This window comes from Protopterus annectens, chromosome 14.part0, assembly GCF_019279795.1.
Source record: "Protopterus annectens isolate FY-2018-M chromosome 14.part0, PAN1.0, whole genome shotgun sequence".
NCBI classification, from domain to species: domain Eukaryota; kingdom Metazoa; phylum Chordata; order Ceratodontiformes; family Protopteridae; genus Protopterus; species Protopterus annectens.
Window position 1 is genome coordinate 834702640 of NC_056748.1, and position 5444 is coordinate 834708083.

The window sequence follows — 5444 nt, forward strand, 5'->3', positions numbered from 1 at the left end:
CAACGTTAGGTGGTAAAGCTGTACTATATATATATATATATATATACACATATATACACACACACACTATATATATCACACACACACACACTAATATATATATATATATATATATATATATATATATATATAAATAAATAAATAAAACTTACTTAGTACAAAACTGTTGAATGAGGGGGTCTCCTTACAGATTTTCTGGTAAACATACTGAATATTTACTAATCTGCAACTAAAGCTTATATTTCTATTTCCTGTGATATACCATGGCAATGTCTGAAAAAGGCTCCATAAGGGTTAGTATATTATTAGTGCATTCAAACTGTAAACAGAACATCTGACTCACCAAATAAAAGGACAACTGGCTAAAAAAAAACCCTGCATTACAAATTAATTAGAAAACGCATACATAAAATTAATACAAAGTTCCAATACTTCCACATACTGAACATTGTACTGTGATGTCCAGAAACCACTAGAGTGGTTTGGGGAGAAACCACCTAGCTTCCAAATCGCACATGCTACATACGATATTCATGCACCAAATTGTTCAAGTCTGCTGCACTTGATCTCAGCCATACTTGACAATGTCAACTTCTTTGCTCAAGAATCAGAGACAAGCCAATAGTAACGGAAGGGGGGGGGGGTGTCACAAACTCAAACTCAGGCAAAATTTTAAAATCTAGTCTAATTTACTTAGAAAGTTAATATAATACGTTTTGATCTGCAAGCATTTTCTGAAGCAAAACAAATATAAAACGTAAATTTCTGGCACTTACTGCGATCCTCAACTACTTAAAACCAACAATTTTACGATGAGCCGGTCAAAAATATGACATAAAACCAGAAACATTGACAGGGATACGCTCAATCGGTTCCCAAGATTTGAGAACACGCAAAGCTGTAAATATTTGCACAGCACTTTAGGTGAACAAGATCTGCACTATCACACATTTCTCAACAACAGAGACCTACAAGTACGATTTCTAGCTTCACTATTCTGTAACATATACTAAGACAAGAAGAGCAAAAAACATAATTCCGAGAAAAAAATGAGGGAAACCTATAAAGAAGTAGCAATGGAGAGCTGTGCTCTAGGCCACCAGGAAGGCACAGAGGTAACTTAGCTGCTGGATCAGTTGCTCTACAGTCTAAACGCAGTGGAACTCAAGTTTGTATATAGGAGTTACTGCTAGCCTAATTACCCATATCTATTAACCCATTAACAACCTCCATATACTTTCTGGCATACAGTAGTACTGCATATTTGTAGGAAACAGATGACCAAAATAAAACTGTGGCATGATCATACACAGCGCACTGGTTAACCCCCACTACTAATACCCCCCCCCCCCCCCCAAGCAAAAAAAAAAAAAATCACGTCATCGGACAGCCCTTCTGAAAACACTAATGCAGTTTTACACAACTTCGATAACAGTATAAACAAAACACTTCAAATTACCGCATATTCCTTCCTTTAAAATAGTTCCACAGCCCCTAGCAACTGCTGCACCAAACCATCCTGCTGGAAAAGGAATCTTGCGCGTAGTTCCACAGCCAACTCTAGACTCAATAGAAAAACAAAGACAACCTAGAAAACATGGCGTAAAGCACTTTCAGTACCCAAAAGATGCGCAGTAGCAAACCCCTCCCACGCCCACTTCCTGATCACGCCCCATAGAGATATGATACATACGTAATGAATATTCATTAGCCTAAAAAATAATTAATTAAATAAAAGGCTCCACAATAGGCTTGGTTAGAGTAAGAAGGTCCTGTCTGGGAAGTGAAGCAAACTAACGTATAGCTCGATAAATTCTTAAGACCTCAGTTTGAGTTGTGGTGGTGGAGCTTGATTGGCTCACCTTGAGGATGAGACGAGACATCTCAACTGTACAGAATTTCGCAAACTGTTCAAATTTCTACCTCTTAGTTTTTGGTCAGTGCCTCCAAAAATTGTTGGTCTTGTGGCAAAACCACTGAGGACGGAAGTAAATCCATATTTCTCAACTTCCCAATTTTTCGCAGAATGTCCAGGTTTTTACCTTGTATCTTTGGTCTGTTTCTCCTAAAATTTGTGATTTTCTGAGAAATCACTGGCTCATCAATGAAAGCTGAAATGAGAAAATAATGGCGGATATCTGAGTTTCTGCCTTCATACCCATCAGAAAAAAATCATGCTAATGCAAAGCTTGTTATTCTATCAACTTTCTAAGTTTGTAAGACCAATATTTAAAAAGTGTCCCTATTTCTGTGCACTTGTCATGCTGCTGTTTAAGGCTTTGTCCAGATATCTTCCTGTTAGAGGTTGAGAGGTATGATATTAACAAACACCCATGTTTCAGACTTCAGAAATGCGGACTAATGCAAAACTTATTTTTAGCAACTTTCATTTTATAAAGACCAATATTTAAAATCTGAGCCTAATTTTAGACATCCCCCCCCCCTTACCCTCCCAATAAGAGGTTGAGAGGTATGGAGCCAAACATTAAAATAGCAAGATATTGTTACAGTACTGTTACCCAGCAGGGTGGTGGTAGAAATTGGGCCACTATTGCCCGAAGGAAGAGAGGAGGGGGAAGGCATGGCCGAAGGCAGGAAGAGAGGAGGGGGAAGGCATGGCCGAAGGCAGGAAGAAAGAAGAAAGGCTAGGACTGTGGTAGTGAGGGTCGGAACTTTGAATGTTGGCAGTATGACTGGTATTGGAAGAGAGCTAGCCGATATGATGGACAGAAGGAAGGTTGGTATATTGTGTGTGCAAGAGACCAGATGGAGTAAGGCTAGGTGTATCGGAGGTGGGTTCAAATTGTTTTATCATGGTGTGGATGGGAGGAGAAATGGTGTAGGAGTTATCCTGAAGGAACAGTATGCTAAGAGTGCTTTGGAGGTGAAAAGAATGTCGGATAGAGTGATGTTTATGAAGCTGGAAATTGATGGTGTAATGATGAATGTTGTTAGTGCATATGCTCCACAAGCTGGGTGTGTGATGGATGAGAAAGAAAAATTTTGGAGTGAGTTGGATGAAGTGGTGATGACTGTACCCAAGGGTGAGAGAGTGGTGATTGGAGCAAATTTCAGTGGGCATGTTGGTGAAAGGAACAGAGGGGATGAGGAAGTGATGGGTAGGTATGGTGTTAAACAAAGGAATGCAGAAGGTCAGATGGTAGTGGATTTTGCAAAAAGGATGGACATGGCTGTGGTGAATGTGTATTTTAACAAGAGGGAGGAGCATAGGGTGACATACAAGAGTGGAGGAAGGAGCACACAGGTGGATTATATCTTATGTAGAAGGGCCAGTTTGAAGGAGATTGGAGACTGTAAAGTGGTGACCAGGGAAAGTGTAGTTAGGCAGCATAGGATGGTGGTTTGTAAGATGACGGTGGTGATCAAGAAGAGGAGGAGTGTGAGGGCAGCACCAAGGATCAAATGGTGGAAATTGAAAAAGGGTAATTGTGAGGTGGAGTTCGGGGAAGAGTTAAAACAGGCACTGGGTGGCAGTGAAGAGTTACCAAATAGCTGGGTAACTACAGCAGAGCTAGTAAGGGAGACAGCTAGAAAGGTGCTTGGTATGACATCTGGAAAGAGGAAGGACAACAAGGAGACATGGTTATGGAATGAGGAAGTACAGGAGAGCATACAGAGAAAGAGGTTGGCAAAGAAGAAGTGGGATTGTCAGAGAGATGAAGAAAGTAGGCAGGAGTATAAGGAGATGAGGTGCATGGCAAGGAGAGAGGTGGTGAATGCTAAGGATAAGGCATATGAAGAGTTGTATGAATGGTTGGACATTAAGGAGGGAGAAAAGGACCTGCACCGATTGGTTAGACAGAGGGACCGAGCAAGGAAAGATGTGCCGCAGGTAAAGGTGATAAAGGATAATGAGGGAAACATACTTACAAGCGAGGAGAGTGTGTTGAGCAGATGGAAAGAGTACTTTGAGGGGTTGATGAATGAAGAGAATGAAAGGGAGAAAAGGTTGGATGATGTGGAGATAGTGAATCAGGAAGTGCAATGGATTAGCAAGAAGGAAGTAAGGATAGCTATGAAGAGGATGAAGAATGGAAAGGCTGTTGGTCCAGAAGACATACCTGTGGAAGCATGGAGGTGTTTAGGTGAAATGGCAGTGGAGTTTTTAACCCGATTGTTTAATGACATTTTGGAAAGTGAGAGGATGCCTGAGGAATGGAGAAAAAGTGTTTTGGTACTGATTTTTAAGAATAAGGGTGATGTGCAGAGCTGTAGTAACTACAGAGGGATTAAATTGATCAGTCACAGCATGAAGTTATGGGAAAGAGTAGTGGAAGCAAGGTTAAAAAGAAACGTGATGATAATGATCAGCAGTATGGTTTCATGCCGGGAAACAGCACTACAGATGTGATGTTTGCTCTGAGAGTGTTGATGGAGAAGTACAGAGAAGGTCAGAAGGAGTTGCATTGTGTTTTTGTAGACTTAGAGAAAGCATATGACAGGGTGCCTAGAGAGGAGTTGTGGTATTGTATGAGGAAGTCAGGAGTGTCAGAGAAGTATGTAAGAGTGATACAGGATATGTACGAGGGTAGTATGACAGCTGTGAGGTCTGTGGTGGGAGTGATAGATGCTTTTAAGGTGGAGGTGGAATTACATCAAGGATCAGCTCTGAGCCCTTTCTTATTATTATTGATGGATAGGTTGACAGACGAGATCAGGCAGGAGTCCCCATGGACTATGATGTTTGCAGATGACATTGTGATCTGTAGTAAGAGTAGGGAACAGGTGGAGGAGACCCTGGAGAGATGGAGATATGCTCTAGAGAGAAGAGGAATGAAGGTCAGCAGGGCTAAAACAGAATATATGTGTCTGAATGAGAGTAATGATAGAGGAATGGTGAGGATGCAAGGAGTTGAGGTGTGAAGGTGGATGAGTTTAAATACTTGGGATCAATAGTTCAGAGTAATGGTGAGTGAGGAAGAGAGTACAGGCAGGATGGAGTGGGTGGAGAAGAGTGTCAGGAGTGATTTGTGACAGACGAGTACCAGTAAGAGTGAAAGGGAATGTCTACAAGAGGGTAGTGAGACCAGCTATGTTATATGAGTTGGAGACAATGGCATTGACAAAAAGGCAGGAGTTAGAACTGGATGTGGCAGAGTTAAAGATGTTAAGATTTGCACTGGGTGTGATGAGGGTGGACAGGATTAGGAATGTGTATTAGAGGGTCAGCCCAGGTTGGAAGGTTTGGAGACAAAGCCAGAGAGGCAAGATTACGTTGATGTGGATGTGCTGAGGAGGGATGCTGAATATATTGGAAAAAAGATGCTAAGGATAAAGCTACCAGGTAACAGGAAAAGAGGAAGGCCTAAGATAAGATTTATGGATGTGGTGAGAGAGGACATGCAGGTGGTTGGTGTGACAGAGCAAGATGCAGAGTATAGGAAGAAATGGAAACAGATGATCTGCTGTGGCGACCCCTAATG

The 5444-nt window shown here is 41.4% G+C and overlaps 1 protein-coding gene across 1 annotated transcript in view; it reads right to left on the minus strand.

The window, feature by feature from the left end:
* The window catches only part of BMPR1A (bone morphogenetic protein receptor type 1A), a 1674184-nt gene extending 1672536 nt beyond the window's left edge, over positions 1-1648 (minus strand). Inside the window, exon 1 of the mRNA XM_044056589.1 lies at positions 1460-1648. The gene's annotated coding sequence lies outside the window, so the exon portion shown is untranslated. The remainder of the gene's footprint in view (positions 1-1459) is intronic.
* Between the last annotated feature and the right edge of the window lie 3796 nt (positions 1649-5444).